Source organism: Oryctolagus cuniculus, chromosome 15, assembly GCF_964237555.1.
Source record: "Oryctolagus cuniculus chromosome 15, mOryCun1.1, whole genome shotgun sequence".
Lineage (NCBI taxonomy): Eukaryota > Metazoa > Chordata > Mammalia > Lagomorpha > Leporidae > Oryctolagus > Oryctolagus cuniculus.
This window is the reverse complement of record NC_091446.1, coordinates 41,931,359-41,944,620: the sequence shown is the minus strand read 5'-3', so window position 1 is coordinate 41,944,620 and position 13,262 is coordinate 41,931,359. Positions and strand designations below refer to the sequence as shown.

Below are 13,262 nucleotides of genomic sequence, written 5' to 3'. Positions count from 1 at the left end.
GGAGATCTTGAAGGAAATAGTTTCTATAAAGGAGTTGGAATTGAATGCAATATTTTCTGAGGATTTTAAAACTTGGTTTACTTAAGATAAAAGAAATATAGGAAGGTCAAAGCACTAACTGAGAATTCAACAGCATGAAAGGTGTTGGAATCGGATAGGGTGGAGTACTAAGAATTTTATAGAGATGATTATATAACTGGGCTCAGGTTTTATTTTCTGAATGGAGAGTCTGTAGTCTGCTGAAAAGTTTTCAATCCCTCTGACCCTTGAGGCACACAACTCAAGGACTGGCTTGGCAGGAGCAGGACTCAGTTCCATTAACACCATCTTTCTTATCACTGGCTGAGAACATGCCTAACAAGACTTCCCCGACGGCATTCATCATATTTGAGGCCATGATTAAATTGTCTCCAGTTGGGAAATTCCCGATTGCGACATCTTCTGAGATGTTTAGAGCAGAGCCTGTCCCACTGACAGCTGTCTCTGGAAGGAGCTGGAATCAATCTGAAGCCCCAAGGACTTGAAGACAAACATTCAGAGACCTACGAGATCCGGTAATAACTATTGATCTAATTGCAGAGCCTAAGTCATGGTATATTAGTGAGACATAAAGAATCTTTGGATTTAAATACTGGTGAGGGATGCTGTGTTTTGAGTCTATCAAGTTAAGCAAGATATGGCAAGAGCATACCATGACTACACCAAGTGGTAAAGATAGATTACAGTTTTCTACACATGTTATAATGAGTCTTTCCTTTCAGAAAACTGTAGCATTTAGAAAGCAGACATGACTCTCTTTGAGTCTCAATGAGAGGAAGTGTCACAAGTCTACACTAGGAGGATCTGGCTATAGATATGTGTATAGAACTTTGTTTTGGGTTGTACCTGTAGGGGTATGGGAAATAGTTTTTGGTTAATGCTTTAAAAATTCATTAGCATTTTTTAAAAAAAGCTCTTTATTGTTTCATTCCAATAGTCTTGAAAGAATAAATATTCTGTCATAGGACCAAAAACATCAGCAGGGAAGTGTGGGTTAAGTGACTGATGAGAGAGTGGCCTGTTTATAGAGATTATGGGCACTTTTCTGATATTGAAAACACAATTCTCTTTTTCTTTGTAATAAAAAGACCAAATGAGTGAGGAATGAAAACACTTTTCACATTAATGTAGATGATTTTTAACATGCTTCTCTAATTCTCTTAATTGCAAGCCTGCATTTGAAGCTAGGAAGATGAAGATGAAGATGAGCCAAATTTATGGACAAACATTCCCTTAGGCAGAGAGTCAAGAACTGTTCTTTAATTTCATATGTCAAAGGCAAACAATTGTTTTTTTTTATAAAATAATTATTTTTTTCTATTTCTAGAAATATGAACGCAATTTTCACCAGACTTTCTTTATGTTTGTTAAAAAGAAACAGTTCAAATATTTAGTCACTTTAGCACATTTAACGCTTCAGGTTGGAAATATATAGAACTAAATTTGGAGATTAAAACATAATATTATTTGCGTTATTTTAGTCTGGTACAACTTATTTCAATATTCTTTCACTGACCCATCCTATGTTTCCTTTATTTTGTAATGAAATTGAGGGAAAACAGTATTTTTACAGTTCCTTTTTATTTTATTTTATTATTTAGATATTTGAAACAACAATCCTTCAGAACCCATTTTAGCCAGGCAGAACAAGTGCTTTGTCCTTCATATTATAGCAAAGACATGAAATAAAGTACCCTTTAGAGGTTAATATTCATTTTTCTTTTCTCCTTCAGATACTTTATTTTCATTTATCCTAGGAAGCTTATTTTCCTTCCTCTGCTTCTATACTTACAGCCTAGAGCTATTGGTCTCTTAATCTATTTTAAGATCCTGTCTAAATTGCATAGTTTTTCTTCCTTCAATGGAAAGGTGCTTAATCCTCAAATGTAGGCTTGGATCTCCTATTGCATAAAGTTTCATTCATTCCCTTGTTAATTGTCTTCCCACTCTTCTCACTTTTCCTGATTCATTAAGTCTTTCATTCTGGATGAAGGAAATCAAAAGCAATTTATATCTAGTTCTTTCAGTTTTACTACTTATAGTTGTGTGGGATGTGATCCCTGTTGTTTGGTAAGAGATGAAGAGTATCAAGGCTTAGAGAAAGAAGCTGAGGTAGGGACAATCTAGAATCTAAATTTTTCTAAACACCCAATCATATTTAGATTGAAAATACCATGCATGCAGAAAGGGGAAATGTAACATGTGCCAGAACATTGTAATTCATACATAACTATCTAGCAAATCTCATCATTTATACCACAGTCAAAAATCACATAATAATAAGAAGAAGAAGAAGGAAAAAAAACATGGGGAACTGCTGAAATGGTTATGATAAGGCAGAAATACTAACACTGAGAACACTGCAACATTAGAAGATACCTAAGGCCTTTCCCAGAGGTCATTCAGTTTATAGTTACACCTAATTGTTTCTACATGTCAAAAGCTATATTTTCAGTGTAAGAACAATTCACTAATAAAGTCACCAAGGAAAGTATGAATACAATACCAATAAGGAAATCAATGGAATAAGAAAAAATTTTATTCCTAGTAACCAAGTATATCATTTTGGAGTAATCCTTCCAGTGCTTCTTATGATCATGGATTTTTGTTTGCTTCTTTCTTTTAGAGATTTGAAAACAAACATAGGAACTGGCATTGAGGCATTGTGAATAAACCTGTAGCCTGAAAAGCCAGAATCCCATATGGGTGTTAGTTCATGTCCCAGCTGCTCCACTTTTGATCCAGCTGCCTCCTAATGGCCTGGGAGGGCAGAAGAGGATGGCTCAAGTGTTTGGGCCACTGCTACCCAAGCAGGAGACCTGGAAGAAGCTCCTGGCTCCTAGCTTCAGCTTGGCCCAGCCCTAGCCATTGAGGCCATCTGGGGAGTGAACCAGCAGGTAGAAGATCTGTCTCTCTCTCTCTCTCTCTATTTCTGTAGCTTGACTTTCAGGTAAATAAATAAATAAATATTTTTTAAAAAACTCAAATTTTAATACATGTATCATTTAATTAAAATTGTTTTTGCTTTTATAGTTCATATTTTCCAAAATTATGTAAGTACTGGCAAATTTTTTAGGTTGATATAGAAATTTTTTGTTATAATTTTAAACAGTTGCTAAAAATGCATTTTGTGGGACACAGAAATTTTAGCAATTTACAATAAAATTGTTATAATTATTTTTAATAATACTTCATTTTATGAATTAAAGTTTTATACCTTTTATTTTCCTCCATGAAATCATATGCTTGTCTCACTTTTTCCTATGAATGTTTTATTCATTCCCACAAATACATATCCTAATATAGTATTTTTTGTGCTTATAAGTGTTTTATTGATCAATAAGTTCTCTGCCCCTAAAAAGTGCATATGCATTAAAATTTTAATTGTTTTCATTTCTGGTGGCCCTTGGTTGTATTTAATTTTAATGATTTTTAATTTTTGTTGGCATATAATTGGTCAAAGAATTATAAACTTATTAAGTTTAATGAATACAATTAAGCAAAATAAAATTTTACTACCAATACACCTCTTACAACATGAATAAATCTTTTCCTTTTAATTCATACATCCAGTGATGATTATTATTTACTGATATAATGAAACAAAGTTCATAATCAATCATTCACATTTTTGAAATGGATCTAAGTTCTGAGAAACCATGTTTACATAATGCCATTCAATTATTTGAATTCTTTCTGAAGCCCGTTGTCACAAATCACATAATGATACATCAACACAAATTTTTTTTTTTTATGATCTAGTTGCTAACAAGTATTTTAAAGCAAAAAGTTCAAACATGCCTGATTTGAAGAAGTTAATCGCCTTTGGAAAAAGATTGTTACTTTATTAAAGTAACTTCCTTTGTCAAATATCAACATCAATATAGTCAGCTATTTTTTTGTTAGGGAGTCCCAGGTGTTTCTATAGCCTAATACATTTGACCAGAAAAGGAATGAATTAGGTTTTTCCATTGTAGAGTTAACAAGGAAAACCATCTTGAAGCCAGAAATTCTCAGGCCACATAACTATTATCATAAAAGTGTGTACATGACAATCAAAGGACTGGGATTTCACTCTTTCAAATTATTTATATTTTGAAAGCCATTGCATACCCTAATAGGAGGACTAACACTGTATCCAATTCTTCCTTCCAAGAACTCTTTCTTCCATTTTACATTGTATTGTGAATATGTTTTCATGTTATTATGTAACCTTCATAAACAATTCAATGGTTTTATCTATAAGATGAAATTAATGTTACAGTTTATAAACTTATCCTTTTATCATTAAGATGTTTTAATTTTATTTATTACAAATAATAAAAATATAATCTTGTATAAAAATCTTCTTCCCTCCATCTTCAAATTGGGAATTTATTTTCATAGTATAAATTTATTAAATGTAATTTCTGGGACATAGGATATAAATGTTATTTAAAATTTCTAGTAAATATAGCAGGCAGTATGATTTCAAATAAGTTGCACTAATTTATGCCAGCACCAGCAGTCATTGACAACACTTGCTTTGCAACATAGTTTCCTGTTTCTTTTTAATTAACCTCTTATTACATTCAGCAAAATGCACAGTTCTTAATTGTACCATTTGATGAATCTTGACAACTCCAATCAAGATATTGATTTTGCACTAGAAATTTCTTCTTATACCTTTACAGTTAGCTTCCCCACCAAACACTATTGTTCTTATTTTTTTTTAAGATTTATTTTGTTTATTTGAAGGGCAAAGCTCAGTCAGAAAGAGGGAGAGACAAAGAGAGAGAGCTCTTCCATCTGCAGATTTACTCCCCAAATGGCCTCCAATGGTGGGAACTGGGCTAGACGGAAGCCAGGAGCAAAGAGCTTCTTCTGAGTCTCCCAAATGAGTGCAGGGGACCAAGTATTAGGACTATCTTCCTCTGCTTTCCCAGGTACATTACCAGGGAGCTGGATCAAAGTGGAGCAGCCAGGACTCAAACAGGCACCCATACGGGATGATGTATAGGTGCATCGCAGGCAGCTGCTTTTCCTGCTGCACCACAAAGGCAACCACACTACTGCTATTTCTATTCCTATTCATTCAATTCCTCTGTTCTTGATTTTCACAGAAATGGAAGTATTGAGTATGTATTCTTTTGACCTGGACTTGATTCACTCTGCATAACTGAGATATAGTCACACTGTTGAATGTGTCATTTAGTACTATTTCATTGCATAAATATAACAAAATTGTGTGTCCATTCTATCTGTGTATGTTTGAATTATTTCTAATAATTTACTATTAATTAAGCTGATAAGTGACTACAGAGCTCCTGAAAGTTTTTCCCCTCTTTTTGTTTGATTTTCATATAAATACCAACAGGAAAATTACTCAAGGTAAGAGCTATCTAAATTTTTTTCCAAAAGAAAATTCTTTCCAAGTCAAAGAATTAATTGTTTATACGTCAATAATTAGGATCTTCAGTGGTGTATTTGTTCCCATGTAATTCAGTCCAATATGCCTTTTCATGGAAAGATCAGGAGCTTAGACTAAATATTTACATGAAACCAAAAGGCATTTCTGCAGAGGTCATGGAAAACATAAACCCCATGATCCCAAAAATTTATTCCCAGAGAGATAGACTGAAATAGCAAAATATTCTTAAGGCCATGAATGCATAAAATTAAGTGGTGTTTTATGGATGGTATCTCTGGTCTCCCACAAAAATTTGAGGTGTCTCCAGTCTCAGACTACTGGGCAGACAGTTAAGGCACTAAACTTTCCCAGCACTAACCCGGCAACAAAGGTTAAGATGGCAGATGAGACTTATTAAGATACAGTCCCCTGAGAGCTTAGCATGATCCCACAAAGAGAATGCTGCTTAGTTACTTTTCTGCCTTTTGAGTTCCCAGTCTTTTCAGATTGACTGCTGATGTGGTCTGTCAATTGCACCTCCTGGGTGGTAGAAACAAGAGTAAGAGAGAGAGAGAAAGGGAGAGATCTCACTTGTTCAGAAACAAACAAACAAACAACAAGCTCTTAGGGTATAAAACAATATGAAAAGCAACACTCTCCAGTTTTTGCTTTAAACCAACTTTGGACAGCAAATGTTGCCCAAATAAATTTCATGGTTTCCTAAGAACCATGAACTCTAAGTCTTTGAGGTTGGTTCAAGCAGTAGGCTTATAAAGGCCTGTGTGTTCCTCTGTGTGAATCTCCTCCTTACTATAAAGAACACAAGAGACAGAGACAAAGGAAACTAAAGAGTGTATTTGAGGGGTAAGGGATCAGAAAACAAGACGGCTTGTACCGGCTTCAAGACAGCAGTCTCTTCTAGAACTAGTTAATACAAATATTTTTATCCTAGAAATCTGAATTTGGAAAGAAAGCAATAAAGAAAAATTTACCATCCATTTTTAACCATGTACTGAAGGCACAGATCTAGGGGAAAAGACCTTGGTTAAGAAAAAAATAATTTACCTTGCCTTTGCTCTTTGCCATTTGACCCAGGATCTCATCTGTGGGTCTGGAGTTAGCCAGGTGTCCCAACCATCCCGTGGTGGATGCCAGAAACTATAGGGACTGGAATGATGGGATAGCTTTCCTCATCTATCATTTCAAAGGACATGGCAAACACTCCTATAAGAAGAAAAGAATAGATTAACAAAAGAAAGCATAATAAATTTATTTTATTTAAAGTTTTACTTGACATAGGAGCCTTCAGAAATGAAGACTCCTCAAGTCCCAGGAAAAAAATGTCTGTTTTTATTATTAGCACTGATGAAGAATGGCCTTCTTCATCAGTAGAAATGTGATTGGAAAAAAAGATATGATGTAATGGTCTAGATTGAGAAGGAGAAACCAAGCAAAGCCTGTCCTTTCAGATTGTTCTTGTTCTTTCTGTGCGGCATTCCCTCCTTTTGGACTTTTCTGGGATACAGATTTTCAGGAAAAAAATGGAGAGAGTGACCTTTCTAGGTTTCATGACTATGGAGGAAGTGTAATTCTGGCTTCTATGACACGCTTCAAGGGAGAAAATGTGGCAGAATATAGGAGAGCAGGAGGTCAGAGCGGCTTTGTTCTTGAGGTTGCCACGGAAGGAAGCGTTCCAATCTCGTACTTTTGAATACAATTTTCTGCTGCCCAACACTGTCAATTACTGAAAGAAATACTGAATTTCCAGCTGTGAAACTGACTTCTCTTTAGACGTATCAGTTTTTTCTTCATATATTCTGAAGTTCTATTATTAGGTGCCTACACATTTAGAGTGCTTCATTTTCTTAATGAATTGACTTTGTCTTTCAGATGAATTAATATAAAATCTCCCTCTTTGTCTCTGACAATACTCTTTGTCTTAAAATCATATGAAAACATGGATTTTTTTAAAAAAATATTTTGTTTATTTGTTTCAGAGGCAGAGTTACAGAGAGGCAGAGGCAGAGAGAGAGATGTTTTGTAGACATGATTTATTATCTTACTTATCACATCACAGGTAGGTGTTATTATCCCCCATGTTACAGATAAGGAAATCCAGTTTCAGCAAAATTAAATTGACTATGAAAAGTCACACAATAACAGTAATGATAATAATAACAGTGATAGGCAATACTTATTAAGTGTCTACAATGAGTGGCTTCAATAGAATCACAGTAATGGATTTGAAAGCAGTTGAAGACCTGAGAGATACATTCTCCTGGCTGCCATAGCCTCTGAAAGACAAAGCCAGAATTTTACCTCAAAAAATTTCATGAAGCATTCAGGGATTCATCATTAGTTTTATTTTACCATTGATCTATATGTAAAACTGGTGTGTGTGTGTGTGTATGTGTGTGTAAAGTGCACACACTTTCCAACCCAAAGCACCTTAGAACTCTTTGTGGAGTCTTAGTACGTACATAATCAGACCAATTTTCACTTTTGTTTCAGATTGCAATGGAGAATGAGGGTGTAGATTAATGAAGAATGCTGTCCAATCATTGACAAATGCTCTGATTAAGCGTTTGCTTGTTGAGCCTGAACAGTTCTATTATGGGACAATGAGAAAAGAGGAATGAAGGTCTCTATTATTTCTGATAATCTTTTGTTGATAAACTGGTATGCTTAATTTTATAAGGAATATATTTGTCAGTGCAAAATGCATTACATATGAGAGCTGCTTGCGTATTGTAGAAAGACAATATTCTTTCAAAAGTTTCACATTTCCCTATAGCTACAGTGGCTTGGTGGAAAAAGCAATACCAATTACAAGAGAAGGGAGATTTTTGATCAATGGAAGAGCCTTACTTGGGGTCACATTCCTGATGTTATCTTTTTCTAACCAGATTCCATAAGATGTGGCAGCTGTCTCCACCACAGACTACAAAAGTTTCATTTCTGAACAGATTGTTTAAATCAAGTTTCTGATTTTAGGCTAGTTGCAACTTTCCTTCATTATGCAGGATTTTTTGGGGGGAGGGGCATATAGTGAATAGATAAGAGAAGAAACATCAAAGCAGGATTTTCCAACTGAATTCTTTAGATTATTTGGGTCATAATATGTTTCATTGATGCTGTTCAAACCATACAATTCTAAGGGCTAGTAAGACTGTGGAACAGTAGATTGAACAAAATTAAACAGGATCTTGATTCTAAGACTTTACTGAGTCTTGATTACGATATTTGGCCAGCGCTTTGGCTCACTTGGCTAATCTGCCACCTGCGGCGCCAGCACCCTGGGTTCTAGTCCTGGTCGGGGTGCCAGATTCTATTGCGGTTGCTCTTCTTCCAGTACAGCTCTCTGCTGTGGCCCGGGAAGGAAGTGGAGGATGGGCCAAGTGCTTGGGCCCTGCACCCACATGGGAGACCAGCAGGAAGCACCTAGGTTCTGGCTTCGGATCAGTGCAGCACACCTGCCACAGCGCGCTGGCTGTAGCAGCCATTTGGGGGTGAACCAATGGAAACGAAGACCTTTCTCTCTGTCTCTCTCTCTCACTGTCCACTCTGCCTGTCAAAAAAATTTTTTAAATATTATATTTTAAACAAAGACTCTCCAAGTAACTCATTGTTTATGTTTATGTGGTCTGTAACTCTCTAAGAAAGCCATATATTCAATACACACACGCAGATGCACAAACATTTATGTTTGTAGTTTAACATATATTTACCACTGAGGTCTTTTCATGATATCTTACAGAGATCCTGTTTTGCAGGATAGCAGTGTGATGCTCGTTGAGAGTGATACATCAGTATAATACTTGGGCCATCTTCCGCTACTTTTCCCAGGCTATTAGCATGGAGCTGGATCAGAAATGAAGCAGCTGGGACATGAACCAATGCCCATATGGGGTGTCAGTTGCCCAGGCAGCTGCCTCACTCACTATACCACAATTTGGGCATCCTATAAATTATAACATTCTATATAATCTATATTATAATAAATTATAATATAAATTATAATCAATATAATCTATATTTATTTGCTCTAGGTGCCTGAGACAAAGGCTCTCATCTTTAAACATTGTGATTCTCCTGGCAGTTATAATGTATGCTCTTCCCTTGGTCCAATGTTTTTATAGTCATTAGTGTGAATCAGAAAAATATCAGTAAGGGACCCATGAGATGGCAGTGAGCCACCAGAAACAGATCAAAGAAATAAAAGGGCTCGTAGAGTGTCATTAAGTACAAGTGCCTGAATCAAGCAGACCTACTCAGCAATTATGGTTATTAGTATGAGGCTGATAGGTCAAAACAGATAGGCACATCCTTGGTAACAAAAACCTACAGAGAGACTGTTTGGATTGCACCTCTCCCTCCTTACAAAATGGAATACATGAAGACATGTCTTGTGGGTGTGTCACCCTTCTCTATCTACATCCATCACATAGAAGAATGGAGCAAAGGTAGCTGATGGGTTCTATGCCATGGCTGCAAAAGGCAGCCTGTCATAACCAGTGCAAACTGGTGCCATCCCTTGGGGATAGACTACAGCTATTTCTACAAGCAGAAGACTGTGCTAGCCACATAACCCTCTACCTGTGAACAATTACAAACCTGACAGGCTCTCTGGCTTGACCATTTTAGAAAAGCACTGGATCTGTTCTAACCCAGGAGTCCAGGTTCACTGGCTAGTGACTAAGACCAGAGCATCTAAATTGTCAATGCATTCAGATAGATCAATTTTATAAAATTTCTCTACTACCCTCCCATAAGATAGACTCATGAATTAAGGACATAATCAACTCTCAAAACTTAACTGTAGCTTGCTGTCAGAGGCAGGCGTTTATCCTACTGATTAAGATATATATGCCCCATATTACAGTACCTGGGGTTGATTCTTGGCTCTAGCTCCGGACTTCACTTCCTGCTAATATAGATCCTGGAAGGCAGTGGTGATGGCTCAAGTGAATGTGCTTTTACCACTCAGGTGGGAGATGCAAGTTTCCAGCTCCTAGCTTTGGCGTGGCCCAGCCCAGGCCACTGGGAGCATTTGGGTAATGAACTACTAGATGGAAAATTAAATTCTCTCTCTCTCTCTCCCTCTCTCTCTTTCTCTCTCTCAATCTCCACATCCCCCCAATCCTCCCTGTCCCTCCCTTTCAATAACAATTGGTAGCTTTGGGATCCGCAAGGAGAAAAGGCCTATACTTCCAGGAATGTAGAGTCCCTACCTGTACTTCCAGGGAAGAAAAGTCCTTGTCAAGGTCCCCGCAGGTGCCTAAAGGTCAACCAGTAAGGATCAGGCTTGCCTCAACCTTTAACCCCCATGCCCTATATCTATAAAAGGAGCCCTCCAACCTCTGACACTCAACTTCCCCGGCCCCCACTCTTTTGGGACCGGGGAACCCCACCCGGGAGCAGAATCCCAATAAAAGCTTGTGAATTAATTGATTCGTCTGCCTGGGAAGATTTGTTACATGCCAGACACCTTGCAATAATGTTTTTTTAAAAATAGTGTTTGGGACTGGCACTGTGGCCTAGCCAGTAAAGCCGCATCCTGCAATGCCAGCATCCCATATAAACACTGGTCCAAGACCCAGCTGCTCCTCTTCCAATCCAGCTCTTTGCTATGCCCTGGGAAAGAAGTAGAAGATGATACAAGTGCTTGGATTCCTGCACACTTGTGGGAGACCCAAAAGACATGCCTGGCTCCTGGCTTTGGATCAGCCCAGCTCGGGCCATTGCAGCCATTTGGGTGAACCAGCGGATAGAAGACCTCTGTCTCTGTCTTGCCCTCTCTAAATCTACCACTCAAATAAATAAATACCATTGCTATTTAAAAAACAGTAGTCTTCACTGTTTTTAATGATGATTATGATGTCTATGGTCTATGACACATTCTTGGAAAAACAGTAATCAGGCACATGACAGCCAGAGGGTGCTATCTGCTCTGAAAGGACTGAGTGGTTAACAGCATAAAGCTAATGAGCATTTTCTTTACAGTCAAACAACCTGACTATCTTTTTGACATAGGACATATTACTTGACAGCTGTAAGATCCAATCTTATCTTAAGTAATGCTGGATAACATTTCTTATTCCTTGGAATTATTTTGAGAATAAAATGAGATCATGTATGGCTGACATGTTACTTGGCATGTAATTGGTGTTCAATGCGTAGTCATAATAGCAATAACAATTATTGCTGATGGTTGGTGGTATTTTTTAATCACTGTCAGAGTTATGCACCAGAGCTAAGCTATATTAATCTAAGTCAATTGACATGTCATATTATATTACTATGCAGTTATATATTTAAAAATTTTGGTATATATTAATTACATTAATATGTATTGTCACATGTAATCAATCAATAGAGATCATGATTTTGAAAAAAATTCCAGGGCCGGCGCAGCAGCTCACTAGGCTAATCCTCCGCCTAGCGGCACCGGCACACCGGGTTCTAGTCCCGGTTGGGGCGCCGGATTCTGTCCCGGTTGCCCCTCTTCCAGGCCAGCTCTCTGCTGTGGCCAGGGAGTGCAGTGGAGGATGGCCCAGGTGCTTGGGCCCTGCACCCCATGGGAGACCAGGAAAAGCACCTGGCTCCTGGCTCCTGCCATCGGATCAGCGCAGTGCGCCGGCCACAGCGTGCTGGCCGCGGCGGCCATTGGAGGGTGAACCAACGGCAAAAGGAAGACCTTTCTCTCTGTCTCTCTCTCTCACTGTCCACTCTGCCTGTCAAAAAATAAAAAAAAATAAAATAAAATAAAAATAAAAAATAAAAAAAATTAAAAAAAGAAAAAAATTCCAGAAGAATTCATGGAACTTTCTTTTCTTTTTATTCTTATTTTTTTGATAAATAATTGCTTTGCAATTTCTCCCCCTGCTGTAGTTTTTTTTTTTATTTGACAGAGTTAGACAGTGAGAGAGAGACAGAGAGAAAGGTCTTCCATCCATTGGTTCACCACCCAAAAGGCCACCACGGCCGGAGCTATGCCGATCCGAAGCCAGGAGCCAGGTACTTCTTCCTGGTCTCTGACGTGGGTGCAGGTGCCCAAGCACTTGGGCCATCCTCCACTGCCTTCCTGGGCCACAGCAGAGAGCTGGACTGGAAGAGGAGCAACCGGGACTAGAACCCGGCACCCATATGGGATGCCGGCGCCGGAGGCAGAGGATTAACCAAGTGAGCTGTGGCGCTGGCCCCCATGGAACTTTTTATAACAAGAATGAAATCATTGTGTGAAAATCTTTTTTTTTTTTCCTATAGGTTTAAACTTACTGTGTCTCTCATAATCAGAAGAAAACAGAACAGAGTAGCTGGTGGAGTGTGTTTTTTAACATAATTTGGAAATATGTTTTTTGTAATGGCTGTAGCAAATGGAGACTCCCCTGCAAAATGTCCAAACGTCCTCTACTTCTTCTTCTTTTTTTTTTTTTTTTGCAAAATTGTTGGTTTTCTTTTTTAGTTTAAGTGGATTCAAAGTCAAACGGAGAATCTTCATAATCTTTTTCCCCTGTAATTTTCTTAATTTAAAATTTTTCTGTTCAAATAATTGCTTTCTTATGATAAAATAATACTGAATATAGAAAATTTAGAAAGTATGTAAAATACTTTTAAAAATCATAATCATGCAAATGTATATCATCCAGACATAATCAAAATTAAAATTTTGTATTAAGGTTTTTTCTGTTTATAGTTTTTTCTCATTGTTGAGCTCAAAATAAATGTACATTTTTACATATTGGTTTGCCCTTAATATAATATACTAGAAATTTCTCACACATCATACATAAGCATAATATGCAATGGCTGAATGATTCCATTCTTCCTCACT

The 13,262-nt window shown here is 37.3% G+C and overlaps 1 protein-coding gene across 6 annotated transcripts in view; it reads left to right on the top strand.

The window, feature by feature from the left end:
• The first annotated feature begins 193 nt into the window (after nucleotides 1-193).
• LIPK (lipase family member K) overlaps nucleotides 194-13,262 on the top strand; it is a 48,689-nt gene continuing 35,620 nt past the window's right edge. For 3 of the 6 annotated variants that reach the window (XM_051823353.2, XM_051823352.2, XM_051823351.2), the window contains exon 1: nucleotides 199-554. The gene's annotated coding sequence lies outside the window, so the exon portion shown is untranslated. Of the gene's footprint in view, nucleotides 555-7,939; nucleotides 8,070-13,262 lie in introns of all 6 variants that reach the window. The other 3 variants (XM_051823349.2, XM_051823350.2, XM_008270160.4) reach the window with 3 other exon arrangements.